The 14699-nt window shown below is 44.4% G+C and overlaps 1 long non-coding RNA gene across 1 annotated transcript; it reads right to left on the minus strand.

The window, feature by feature from the left end:
• Nucleotides 1-614: 614 nt before the first annotated feature.
• LOC134756646 (uncharacterized) lies at nucleotides 615-14615 on the minus strand. The gene is made up of 3 exons (XR_010129594.1): nucleotides 14028-14615; nucleotides 9128-9177; nucleotides 615-943 (listed from the first exon to the last, which is right to left on the minus strand). It is a non-coding gene; the product is annotated as an uncharacterized lncRNA (long non-coding RNA).
• Between the last annotated feature and the right edge of the window lie 84 nt (nucleotides 14616-14699).

Below are 14699 nucleotides of genomic sequence, written 5' to 3' on the forward strand. Positions count from 1 at the left end.
AGCTCCCCAGCCAAGATGGGAATGGCCCCAGCCATAAAACATGATGGACAAGGCTGCCACCAGGCCCAATAATCTGTTGGCATTACAGAGTAGGGTAGGCAAACCACAGTAAATCAAGGCCTCGCCTTCATTTTTCAAAAAGCCGAATGGATTAAAAGTGTGTGCGTCATTCTTTACAGTGAGAAGGCAGACAGGTTTTGCAACAAGCTAGAGGATGGTGTGTGGAGTAAATAACAAATGCCTCTTGGTCGGAGGCTGTTTGATCGCTTCAGGTGTCCATGTGGAGGGTCATCTTGAGAAAGGGACTTGGGACTATGTGCTTTCTTATTCTTTGCAGGGATGAAAAAGAGGAAAACCCAGTTTGGAGGCCATAGTCTGTAAAATGGCAGGATCTGCCAGCTTTGGCACCACAGAGTGTGGCTTTGGGCAGAGCAGTTTGTGCTTCCATTTATCTGGAGTTTCCTGGTGTGTAGAAGCCCCACCCCTGAGCACAGCAGGAGGTTGAATAATGAGGATTGGCAAGACTCAGGGATGTGCTCACCTCCCTAGATTATGAAATCCCATTGTCTAATCAGACCATCCCATAATGGACATTAAAAACAAACAAAAAAACAAAACAACAAACCAAGAGTATTTATTTTTCAAAGAGATGATTGTGACCGTGGATGGCAGAAATAATGTCTTGTTAAAATGACTCAATTCCTTTTAGGTAATTGCAAGGGCGGCTGGTTTCTTCAAGCATTCAGATGGGCTCCTCTAGAAGCTTTTCACAGGGCAACGAAACTGCTTTGGTGCCTCCTTCAGGGCTGAGACCATGATTTAGATTCACCCTGCCTTAAAGGAGAAAAGTTGGAAGCAGCAGGAGGCATCTGTAGAGAAGTGGTGAAGTGAACATCTCTCTAGGTCCCTTGTTTTGCAACCAGATTTTAATCAGTGAGGAATTCTGAAAAAATAACAGAAAGCAGTTTGGAAGCAGCTTTCATTACAAAACTGTATAGTCATGTCTCCAAGCCACCAAAGTATTTTACAGCCATTTGCCTGAAATGTCAGAGTAAATAAGCATATCGTCCAGAGCGCTGCCTGGAACCGGAGTCTCGTTTTGTTGGAGGCATTAGGGGAAAGGCAAGGGAGCTCAGCTCCAGGGGTATTGCGCCCTAGTCTAGTCTAAATGGCTCTTCTCTCTGACGTGACTGGAGTGTTTTCTGTCACCTCTAAACATTGCCTGCAGTGATAACATTCATTCCCCAGGCTCAGGCCCCCTGTAACAGTCAGGAATGCGCGGAAGAGGCCAGAGTGGGACAAGATGGCTGCCCTGCCCAGCCCGCTGCTGGCCGGATGTGGAGCTGGGAGGAGCTGACCCTCATTTTGCCCCCTGTTGTCTTTGGAAGGCTTTCGTTTGGGTTTTGACTGGGTGGTCCCTTAGGTCTCCTACTACATTTCAAATATTTCCAAAACGTTCTGAGAAATGGTGGTGCAACTAAATGAACATACTCTCCTGACTAATGTGGGAAGCTGCTTGGGGCTGGCAGTTCCTCCTTCACATCCCCCACTTTGGTTGACACATAGAGTGTGTCAATCTGAAGTTCTAAGATTCTGGGTACAGATTTTTTTTTTTTTAATTTTACAGCCCCTTATGGTTTAATGCTCAGTGGTTTCCAGGCTTTTTGGATGGCTCACTGGATTCAGTAAAAGGTTTTTAAGCAGATACTCCCAATACTTGTTCTTTGTAAATTATATATATGTTATATATACTATTGAACTAACATATTATAGTAATTAAAAACAGGGAAAATGTTAAAGAATAAAGCAAAGAGTTCAGGGTGGTGGCTCACGCCTGTAATCCCAGCATTTTGGGAGGTCGAGGTGGGTGGATCACTTGAGGTCAGGAGTTGGAGACCAGCCTGTCCAACATGGCGAAACCCCATCTCTACTAAAAATACAAAAATTAGCTGGGCGTGGTGGTGCAGGCCTGTAATCCCAGCTACTTGGGAGGCTGAGGCAGGAGAATTGCTGAACCTGGGAGGCGGAGGTTGCAGTGAGCCGAGATCACACCACTGCACTCCAGCCTGGGTGGCACAGCAAGACTCTGTCTCAAAAAACAAAAAACGAAAAAGAATGAAGAAAAGATGAAATAATATTATTTTATTGATGGTACAAAACTCCCTTTTGCTTTTTGCTTTCCTATTAAGGTTCTATACTCATTTTATATTTATATGTAACTGAACTGAATATGCTTCATTTGAAAAGTTTGATATAACACTTTGTGACACAATTCAAAAGTCTGCTTCTAAGATCAGTCTATTTTGATACCTGGCTTTAGTGATTCTCATGGCTAAAACAATACTACAGCGATAATGCAAGAAGGGCATAATTGGCTGTAATTGCTAAGTTAGACTCACTTTTTTACCCACACCCACCAGCTATGCAAAGGTTCCGTTGAAAGTTTACCAATACATTTTCATCTGCCTTGGGTCAATCAACAGTTCTTATATTCTAATCAAAGTGCTTCCCATTGACCAAACCCAGAGAAAGTCAGAAGGCAAAGAAGTCTGATTGATGCACCATTTTTACATAGATAAGTAGAGACAGAGATAGACAGATAAAGATATATTCAGTGTTCTCTGAAATTGTACATTTGAAAGATTTTTAAATAATTTAGAAAAACCCCACTTCTCAGTTTTTTAACACTTTATTTTTATTGAGGTAAAATACACATTTAAAATTTACCATCTTTACTATTTTTAAGTGTACAGTTCAGTGGTAATAAACACATTTATATTCTTGTTTTCCCTTTCATCTCTCCCTCTTCCCTATCTTTCCTGGTCTCTGGCGATCATCCACTTTTTTAGCTCCCACATTAGTGAGAACATGTGATATTTGTCTGTATGTGCTTGGCTTATTTCACTTAACATAATGGCCTCCAGTTCCATCCATGTTGCTGCAAATGACAGGATTTTATTCTTTTTTATGGCTGAATAATATTCCATTGTATATATATATACCACATTTTCTTTATCCATTCATCCATTGATGGACTCTTAGGTTGAACCCTATCTTGGCTATTGTGAATAGTACTGCAATAAACATGGGAATGGAGATATTCTTTTAATATATTGATTTCCATCCTTTTTTTTTGGACATAAATATATGTCCAAAGCTCTCTGAAACTGTACATTTAAAAGGTTTTTTGTTTGTTCATATAAGAGATGATCTTGCTGTGTCAGCAGACTGGAGTGCAGTGATGCAATCATAGTTCATTGCAGCCTCGATCACCTGGGCTCAAGCAATTCTCCCACTTCAGCCTCCCAAGTAACTGTGATTACAGGCAAGCACCACCATATTCAGCTAAATTTAAAATTTTTTGTAGAGTCTGGGTCTCACTTTATTTCCCAGGCTTGTCTTGAACTCCTGGACTCAAGGGATTCTCCCACCTTGGCCTCCCAAAGTGCTAGGATTACAGGTGTGAGCTAATGTGCCCAGCCTACATTTAAAATATTTTAAAATAATGTAGAAAAATTCCATTTCTCAGCTTTCGACACATGTACGTATTAGAATTTTTAATAACGGTAACACTGTTTTCAGAACCAACATTTCTCAATGGTGGAAACAATTCTAAATATCTACCTTCAAAGTGTTCTCTCCATAGCATACATTTCTTTTGTCAAAGCAGTCAGTTTCTCATTCATTAGTTACAATTCAGTACCTTCATTTTTGCAGAGCTGTTAGGTTGCATATTCCAACAGCTTCTTGTCACCATGGAAATCTTCAAAAATACTTTTTACACAGTAATGTGACAGAAAGGGGCTCACCTGATAAGCCATTTTGGTTTATTTCTGCTAGGTAGGATTACATTTTAGGAACAGCTCAGGCAAATAGTGAGGGAAACAAGTGGATCCATCTAAGTCCCTGTAAGTAACACCTGGTGCACTGGGGTGGGGTGACTGAAGAAGAGTTGAATAAAGGCAGTTACAAAGACATGTGTGCAGTTCAGAGAAACCAGCAGTGATAGGGAAGCAATAGCAGGGGCCCTTCCTGCTTTCTCCTAAGCCTGAAGGGGTAAGGAGAGGATGCTGTGATCCAAGCCCAGGGAGAAAACTGGAGCTCTAGGAGTGGGGGCATGGACTGCAGCTGTGACTCTGGTAGAGGGATTGTATTAGTTTGTTCAGGTACCATAACAGAATCGCACAGATGTGATAACTTAAGCAACAGAGATCTATGTCCTCACAAGTCCAAGATGCAGGTGCTGGCAGGGTTGGTTTCTTCTAAGGCCTCTCTCCTTCCAGTCTTCACATGGTTTTTCCTCTGTGCCTGCATCTGTGTCCAAATTTCCTCTTCTTATAAGGCCACTGGTCATATTGGATTAGGGTCCCACCTAATGATCTCATTTTAACTTAATTACCTCCTTTAAGGTCCCATCTTTAAATACAGTTACATTATGAAGTACTTGGGGTTAGGAATTGAACATATTAATTTGGGGGGACTTAATTCAGCCCATGACATGGACACTGCCAACCTGTGGCCCACAGGGAGGAAGCGTTAATCGATCTTTGCTCTAGCCCGCCTGGCAGCCTACTGGTCTGCCAGCATCTCTCATTGGCCAAACCAGATGGAAGTCAGAAGGCAAGTAAGCTTGTTTAATGCCACCCTTGAAGGTCAGTCTCTTGAGATATAGACAGCAGAAAAGAGTAATCTGCAGGAGCAGAGAGTTTCCAGCTCACAAAGTCACTGAGCTGAACTTAGAACACAGAGATTTCATGACAGGCTTATAAATGATTTAATGTAGCAAGAGGGAAAGAAGTAATGATCAGAATGAGCCAGGGTGTTTGGTTTTGTGGATTGCACAAGAGATGCTAATATCAGGGAACTGCTGTTATTAGGCTCAGCATTGCAGTGACAATTTGAATCTCTCATATGGTGCTAGTCCTTGTGAGAATTAGAAAAAGGCATCGCCTATGGGCAGACAAACGAGAAAACATTGCCTTCTGCTGGGCCAAGCAGTCTTTTTGGTATACAGCTTTTGGTGAGCAACCTGTTCATCCTACCCAGCCAAACATGCACTGTATGACCCTGTCAGCGCCCCTTACCATGGGCTCAGCTGGAAGGCCCACACTCTGCCAGTCCATTCTTTCTAGCCCCTAGCAGGAACAACTTGAGGACAAATTTTGATGTTGTGCCTGCTATAGTCTGCAAACTGCCAGCCTCCTAGTTCCACATGGAAAAAAAAATCATTAAGCCATGAAAAAATTCAAATCTATCACTGGCTGTCTTATTAAATCATTCAAGCCCCTTGTGCTGGCAGTTTCTGGTTGATCTGAACTTAAGTTTTTGGTGGATCTTCCACCTAAAGGGAGTAATTAATGTTAATTTAGATCATTGTTCCTTGTTAGCACTTCTGGGAACCCCATTTTGAGAGTTTAGAATTATTAGCAAAAATGAATATAAGCATTGGCTATAAGCATTGGATTTTTTTCATCCATCGAACAGACTGAAGCTTACGGTGAGAAAGCCACACACTGCACAACTCTGGGGGCGCCATTCACGTAGTCATTGTACATTTGTATGGGCTTTCTGACAATTTTCTAGCAGATGGCAGTAAAGACTTCTAAGAATAGTGTGCCTCCTCCATCCCCAGTTGATCTAAAGTTGCAGTTTGAGTAAGTGGCAGGTTAGGTATCCGTGTGTGAGGCACTAGGAGTGGGGCTGGGGAAAGGAAAGGACCCAGTGAAGACAAAGGCGTGATCCCCATTTCTCAGTACAGTGGAGGAGGGAGACATATGGGCACCCCCTTATGAAGCCTCAGCTTCAGAATAATACCCAGATGCACTCCTTCCATCTGGCCCACCCTATCTGGTTCTGTGATGAGGTGTGAATGAGGAGAACATTCCACCACCCCACTCAGGCAGTGGCAACATTGGGCTATTAAAGCTATTCTTCAGGCTCGAAGGGCCAAGACTCTGAGAGACCCATGATAGCCACTGCCAGGCCAGGAGAGGGAGAGTTGCAGAGGCCCAGGGGACTGGGGTGGACGGTGAGCACGTGGCAGGCCCCGGAGCAGCATGGTTGGTTCCCCAGCTGCCACGGCTGTCTTTTGAAGCCACTGGAACAATACTCAATGCACCAGAGACCCCGTAACCATGAACTGCATCCTTGCTTAGCCAAACCTAGTTTCGTTTTTTAAGGAGAAAGGAGGGGAGCTCTTTCGCAGTATCCACAAAGCCAATACAACTACACATGGGAAGCCACTTATATCCCTGCTACCCTAAGCCCAGCTCCCCACTGCCCATGAGGACTAGCTCCTTCTCAGCTGCATTCCTCGGGTTCTCTGCTGGTCTTTGCCAATACTCATCCTCTAACCCATGGGCTCTTCCTACTGTTCTTTTTATGACAGATGCAGCAAAGAGGTCATTAGATAAGGATTCTTTTACTTGAGAATAGGATTCTGACCCTCCATGCATGAAGAGCTTGTGGCAGATACTAGATTGCAGTAAGATGAGGTGGAATGGAAGGTGGGCACATGGAGACAAATGGGGTTGGCAGCACTGACCAATGGTGCAGAGGGCCAATTGGAGGACAAAACAGATGAGATGAATTAGTTTGGGGAATTCACACTTCCCCATGACCACAAGGTTGAAGCTCTTTTCATTCTCAAAAACTCAAAGGCATTTATCTTAGAAATTTAAGAATTAACTCATGGTTAATGAGATGCTTCAACTGGTGAGGATAAGTCTCTGTGCTCTGTGAGGCGCTTTTCTTGGGAGGCACTTGAAAAATACCTGGGAAGATCCAGAGGCTGCTGCATTTGAGTTTCTGCAGGAAGCTGGATTTGTGGCCTCAAAGATAGTAACTCACTGCTGACATCTTAGAAATATCACTGTTTCCTTAATTTAATACATGCCAAAGTTGGTGGCTGAGAGATTGTATCTTACAAGCCTATTACCAGCCGATTTACTAGGCCTTCGGGAACAACTTTGGAAAGGGGATGTTAATCAAGCGTTCATTTTATCTTCTTTTTCTCCTACACTTTTTACTTTTTCTTCCTTATATTATTTTCTCACTTACCTCCCTAAGTCTTTCTTTTCTACTTCCTTTCTCTCCTTTATGTCACCCTCTCATTACTTCTCTTTATATTTTTTTTCAGATTTTACACTTCCACACCCTTCCTGCCCTTCAACTCTGTTTCAAACTTTTAGCACATTCTGTATGACAGTGAGACATAAGCAGACTTCATGGGGCAAATTTATGGCATCACAAAAGGTCTCTTCTTGTGGAGGGTACTTGCTCTCTTATGGCAGAATTACTTCTGTTCTTTAATATGTGGTTCCCTTTTGCTTCTGGGCAGAGAGTAGGAGAAGAACCAACTTGCTCACCCCTCCAAACTCCCACACAGAGCAAGGTATCAGAGCCTGAGCAGGGTGAGCTGGGCTAAGGCATTTGCATGGCAAAGTGGGTGGTGCCAGCAATGGGAGATTGGTTGCACACAGGGGGACTGAGCAATGAGTAAGTGTATTAGCCCATTCTCACATTGCTGTAAAGAACTACCTGAGACTGGGTAGTTTATAAAGAAAAGAGTTTTAATAGACTTACGGTTCTGCATGCATGCTGTACAAGAGGCCTGATAGGGAGGCCTCGGGAAACTTACAATCATGGCAGAAGGCAAAGCAGAAGCAAGCATATGTTCACATGGTGACAGGAGAAAGAGCTACACACCTTTACACAACCAGATCTTGTGAAAACTCACTCACTATCATGAGACCAGCAAGGGGGAAGCCCACCCCTATGATCTAATCACCTGCCACCAGGTCCCTCTCTGAACACTGGAGATTACAATTCAACGTGATTTGGGTGGGGACACAGAGCCAAACCATATCAGTAAGTAGATCAAAGATATTGGGAGCCAGGCTTCTTACCATCAGAAAATAATTACAAAAATGGGAAGGGACCAGTCACAGTGACAATCCCAGCATTTTGGGAGGCCAAGGCAGGAGGACTGCTTTGAGTCCAAGAGTTTGAGATTAGCCTGGACAACATAGTGAGACCCTCTCTCTGAAAAATAAAAAATAAATTAGCTGGGTGTGGTGGTGTGTGCCTGTAGTCCTAGTTACTTGAGAGGCTGAGGTGGGAGGATTGGTTGAGCCCAGGAAGTGGAGGCTGCAGTGAGCTACATAATGGCACCACTGTACTCAAGCCTGAGTGATATAGTAAGACTCTGTCTCTAAGAGGAAAAAAAAAAAAGGAAAGGGAAAATGAAATCTGTGGTTGAAAATTCATGCTTTCCAATATTTACAGACAAGGTATAAATATGTGTGTGGACATACACATGTGTATACACATACTCCCTAACCCTGTCTACTGACAAGACTTGGGAACAGTGACATGCAAGTAGCAAAGAGTATACCTAGTACCTAAACCTTAGCTTCTAAATGTCATTCTCCATCAAAAGAAACTAGGGCTGACCGGGTGTGGTGACTCATGCCTGTAATCCCAGCAGTTTGGGAGGCCGAGGAGGGTGGATCACTTGAGGACCAGCCTGGCTAACATGGCGAAACCCCGTCTCTACTAAAAATACAAAAATTAGCTGGGCTTGGTGGTACACGCCTGTAATCCCAGCTACTCAGGAGGCTGAGGCATGAGAATCGCTTGAACCTGGGAGGCAGAGATGGCAGTGAGCTGAGATCATGCTAGGTAACAGGGCTCTTTGGAGAATTCCAGGGCTGGGGCAGGGAAAGTACAAAATAAGCCTGAAACATCTTGTGGTGCCAGTAGGCAAGGCGATGCTTAAAGAATGACAGGGACATGTCTAAAAAATCGACGCTGGCTTGCAGGGCTCCCACGGGCCAAACTGGGGATAATTTGAACATCAAAACAAGTAATGACTGCAACCGATTAGAATCCACTGAGTAAAACAGGAAATTCTGAGTCCATACTTACATAAAGTAAATGAATAAATTAAAAGTTTGAGGACGTTTGGGGTATTTCCATGGTTTCAAAGCACTTCCTCACAACATACTTATTAACTGCAAAGTGTGAAAGGTAACTTTACAGTGGAGATGCCTGGCAGACACCACTTTAATTAAGTGATCAAAGAGAGAGAGTATCATAGGTAATGAAACACAGTGAAATCACTCACCTCCTGACGGGATGCAGTGAGGAGAACACAGCTTCACTTTGTTGATATTCCTGCCAAAATTGGACCACGCAGAAACTTCAAACAAACCAATCTGAGACACTCTGCAAAATCACAGGCTCATAATCTTCAACTGCGTCAAAGTCATGAAAGTCAAAGAAAGACTGAGGAGCTATTTCAGACTGAGAGAAACTTAAGAGACATGACAATTAATGTGTGAAACTTGACTGGGGTCTGAGGTTTAGTTGGTAGTAATGAGTCGGTGTTGCTTTGATGGTTGTGTTGTGGTCATGTAAGAGAATGTCCTTGTTTTTAGCGGGTAATGGAGCATTTGTTCTGTGATCTGCTCTCAGGTAAATTAGGATACAAGTTCTTTGTACTGTACTTGCAACTTTTGTGTTTCAAAATTTAAAAATATTTCATAAATCAAATGGCATACCCACTTTGGGGAAAAATAGATGTTATGAGGTAAACACAAAATTCCCATTAATTTAGAACAAAGCATGAGAATTTTCGGAAATTTTATGTTTATGGTGGGCCACACTGGGCTATCTCTGCCTTGCATCCCTGGGGCTCTCTATTCTCTCTCCTCGGCTCTCAAGGGTCCTTTTGATGGCAGAATAAAAAAGCACTATGATTTGTGAGAGCCCTAAGAAGGCTACAGTATTAGGTAATGGAAAGGGTCATCATCTTACCTCCTGACTCACTGGCCAGAGGACGGAGCAACTGCCCAAATCAGACAGCTCAGCGATTCACCTCTGAGCTGCTGCTTTGGGTGGAATGGAAGAAACTGGCTGGTGTCTTAGGTATAACATGAAGTGCTCAGTAAGTGGCAGGAGGACTTGTGGCTTGCATCTCTTTTCCCATGTGAAGGGCCAAATGTGGAAATAAAAGGAGGATACGGAACATTTTTGCTGTTGCAGAGCTGTTTTGTCCTTCAGAGTCATAGCAATGGGCTCTGTGAGAGGGATGAGGTATATCACCTAAGAACATGTGATGAGATCAGAATACCTATTATGAGTCTATAGCCTACCAGAATCACTATCACGAAATGGAGGCTTGCTGTGCCACCCTTGACTTTTATGAATGGGTCCTATCTGAAATGGGCTTGGGAAACTGTCATTGTATTGGTGGAGAAATGTGGTGGACACTGCCCAGTAACCCCTGCAGCAGCCCCTGTACAAAGCGAGTAAATACTATCTTTCTCCAGAGAATCTGGCAGGCTTTATTCTTTTTGACAGTAAGAGCTACAGATGCAAGTTCTTTTCTCCCTTTTCACCTTGGCTGCCAGGAAACATAATTATTGAAGTTTAACTGTAGTGATGGTGGAGAACTTTGGCCTATAGAGCTACATTGTGTGTACTCCTTATGTCTCTTCCCTGTTAATTTATCAAGTCCAGATTTCTACGTTTGTAATTAATTGTGTTTCCTACACAGTTGCCTCAAATCTTCGTAAAATACAGGTTTGTAAAACAAAACAAAACAAAACAAAAAACCCAGATCATTGGAAGAATTAAGTTGAAGGATACAAAATCTTCTCAATAAAATTGAACTAAATGTTAGGGAGAAAATAACAGTAATGGAAGTTCCTTCACGTATTTCTTAGGAAAAATTGTTGTTCCTGGCTAGGAGGCCAGGAACAATATTTATGGTCTTGAACATGTGTCAAAGACATGAGTTACAAAGTGGATAAAATGGGATTCCTGCCTAGGCTTCCCTGAAGAAAATAACAAATAGTTCTCAAGATATATGAAGGGCATGGGAAAACTATACAGGTGTTTGCAAATCCATAATCTGATGTGTGGAGAACATGTGACCAAGGGTAAAAGAAGTCAAAATGACATTACTTGGAAAGTATCCCACACCCTACTTGATTTTTTTTTTTTTAAAGGACAGTTCTTTCTTCTTACACATTCCAGTATTTTCAGAACAGAAGTGACAGCAATGTCAACTCTTTGGACATCTGCTCCAAGTCTCATTCTGGCAAGGGCAGAGCTATCAAAGACTTTGTCTGTCTGCCTGACAATTTCATCTCTCAGAAGGTAGAGGAACCCGTGAGGAAAATGGCTGCTCTCAAGTGAATTCTGATCAGTAAAAAAGGAACTGGTTGGAAATGTGGAAATACTGAGAATCTCAGGAGAGATGTTTTCATTATCTTCGCCCCCTCACAGAACTCCCAAAGCTCTTTATTTAGATCTTTTCTTACTTCTCCTTATAATATTGTCACTTATAGACTTGTGTCTCTAAGATTGTCCCTTGAGGACTGGGACCACATCACATCATCTTTGTGTCTGCCAATGCTTGGGGTAGTTATCTTTTAAACACAAAAAAATCAATCAAATGTGCTTAGTTGGAATATGAGCATAGTGACTTGCATAATTTCAGGATAATGTGACAACATTCTTTAAGAATTTTTTTTCTTGATCATAAAATGTTTTCATTGTTGAAAACTGGAAAAATTATTCAGGGAAGTATAAATGAGAAAATACAAACTTTCTATAATCCTCCCACTTGATACGCATTTTGAAGTACTTTCTCCTTGTTATTTATTTTTAAGACAGTGTATCTCTCTGTCACCCAGGCTACAGTGTAGTGGCGTGAACATAACAGCCACTGCAACCTCAAACTCCTGGGCTCAAGCAATCCTGTCTGAGCCTCCCAAGCGGCTAGGACTACAAGTGTGTGCCACCATGCCAGGCTAATTTTTAAAATTTTCTTGTAGAGATGACTCTTGCTATATTGCCCAGGCTGGTCTCAAACTCGTGGCCTCAATCAATCCCCTGGCCTTGGTTCCCAGTGTTGAGATTACAGGCATAAGCCACTGTGCCCAGCCTCTCCTTGGGTTTTATACTTATTTCATAGTTTTGATCATACTGTATCTACAGTTCTGTTCCTAACACTTTTTATTCACGTTATATCCTAAGCATTTTCCATGTCATTAAAATGTCCTCATTTTAAAATGACTTCATATTATCTTGCATGTCTTTAGCATAACTACTGTCATTTAAAAAATAAAGCAACATAGGGATTTTCACTGGCTACAAGTTCTAAGAATTGTGGTATGTCTGAGAAGTCAAAAAGGAACCGGCAGGGCAGGGGAGACAGGTGAAGTCCCAAGTTCTTCCTCCGGTTTTGGGTTTTATCCTGAGTCAACTGTGGTACATCTGGAAGGTGAGTTGATGATGTGGAGTGACCAGGGCTGACGAGGAAGAGTTAAAGCTGGAAGGAATGCTCAACCCAGAGAAGAGCAGAGCCATGGAGTCACGTTTCCACACTTGAAGTATGACTGACTGACTCTGTGGCATCCCGGTTGGCAGCACTAAGGCCCGTAAGTGGGAATTTCAAAGCCACAATTTGGACTCCTCTGCAAACAAGTCTGAGAGCTGTTCCCTAAAGATACCTGATGCCCTGTGAGGCAGGCAGTGCCTGGTCCCTGGAGGTGTTCAAGTAGGGCAGGTGGCTTCAAGGATACTAGGGGATAGGAAATCCCTTCAGTCTGGTTTATGGTCTGGGTCCTGTGTGAGCACTGGAATAGCCTACATTAAATCTTAAGTCTCTGAGTCGCATAAAAAAACCGAATTATTTAATTCAAAGCCACGTTTTCAATTCTGAGCAGCCCAGAGACCTGCCATCGCTTTCTCGCGCCGAGTCACGTGGTCTGGCAAGGCGCGCGGTTTCCTCCCTAGCCGCCCCCAGCTTCCCTGAACCTTCAAAGTCACATTTCAGTCACTCCCCAGTCTGACCAACAACGCTCACAATGAGGGCGCTGCCAGCACAGGCGACGGCCTGCGCTCCAGTCTTACGAGGAACCCCAAATTCAAGACCCCTGTGACCCAGCCTGTGTGCCCCGAGAGGCTAAACCTCCGCCCAGGGGCTTCCCGATGTCGGCTGCCGCGGGTCTGGGTTTTCGGCCTGCAGAGCTCGCGTCTGACGGCTGAGGAACAAAACGCCCTCCCTCTAGCGGCTCAAGCGCACACACCCTCTTGCCCTCCGCAGCCCCCGAGCGAGTCACGGGAGACACTCTGGAGCCATTTTGCGGGGCTGGAATTCCTTCGCCCGGCGGAGCTCGGCGCGCACCCCTCAGCTGTGCCGAGGACCCTGCGCCCGGGGCGCCCCGCGGCCACGTGACCGCCATCTGGCTCTCGGCCTGGACTGAGGGGGCTGAGCTCATCGCGTTGCTATTCGAGGGGCAGAGACTGCCTGGCCTTCCTCAAACCCTGAGCTCCCGGCTCTCCTCCCTCCCCCACCTACTTGACATCTCAGGCTTTTTGTGGAAGGGGCAGGGCGATTGAGAGGTCGGTGACCTTTGTCCCAATGGCGCTGGCTCTTTTCCTTTTTGGCTACCCTAATGGAATGAGGATATAATCAGTCATATCTTAACATTCATTGAGCCCCGGCTCAGGCTGGGAGGCACTGCCTTTCTCCTAGTGAATTTTAAATCAGTATTTGTGGGATTTAAGCTCCAGCGGATAAACCTAGAGCCACTGGCCATGAAGGGTGTGGCAGTGGGGTGAAAAACGGGACTCCCGCCTCCACTCCCTGGCTTTCCTCATCGCAGCCACTATAGAGGGGAAAATACGTAGACCACAGAGCAACGGCCACACCCTCTTTCCTCTCCTCCAACCCCAGAATTCCACTTCAGTCTCAGAGCTTTCAGCTAGGTGGGGTTTATCCCCAAACGTGCCACAACCCCTCTAGTTACATGGGAGCGGTAACTGTGAACCACCATCGCTGGCTTGATCCTCCCTTTTCCGTGGATTGGTGCTCCTGAGTATGTTTACCGGTTTCAGTACATAACACAGCCAGATAGAGGGCCGCGGACTTCAGCGGCGAGAAGCTACAACAAAAATAGGGTGAACAAAAACGAAGGTGCCCAGGAGCCTGAATTGCATTTCTTTCTTACCTTTGGTCATAGAAAGGAGCCCTTAGGTGTTTGGCTGGAACGCAAAGTGAGACCAGAGCTTACATTCTTCGCAGCCTGGGTTTGTCTCAAGAGGCCATGCTTCTCTCCTCCCTGACATTTTGCTCTCAGAAGCACCAGTTATAGCATCAGAGGAATGTTGTTTCCTTCTCTGAAACAGCCATCAAGTACCAGCGATTTCTTGGCTCCCGCAAGTTAAGTGCTCTGACCCCTCCCTTATCTAACTCACCCCGCACACCATCCACATAGCAGGGGACGCAGCCAGAAATGGAGCCGACTGCATCTTTTCCTTGCCCACTCTTTTTATCACCATGACAGAGCCACTGGACACCAGGAAATAAATACTGAACCACCACACTAAAACGTTTACTCCACTTTGGGCAGAAGGAGCCTATTTTGCATATTAAGTGCCTCCTATAAAAGCAGTCAAGTGAGGGAAAGAGGAGTTCTCGCTCCTCCGTGAATGCTGCACGGGAGCCTCCAGTCGGGAACAGCTGAACAGGTAGCTCTGAAAGAGGACCTTGGTCATAAACGCATAGATAAGATTATCCCGAGGTTCTCGCCCACATGCTTCCTTACCACAGGTGGGAGGGCTGCTGTTAGGCTCTCTTCCTTGCTGAGCATTGACAAGCAATGAAATAGTTGTGGCGTAGC

The sequence above is a fragment of the Gorilla gorilla genome, chromosome 11, assembly GCF_029281585.2.
Source record: "Gorilla gorilla gorilla isolate KB3781 chromosome 11, NHGRI_mGorGor1-v2.1_pri, whole genome shotgun sequence".
Classification (NCBI taxonomy): Eukaryota; Metazoa; Chordata; class Mammalia; order Primates; family Hominidae; genus Gorilla; species Gorilla gorilla.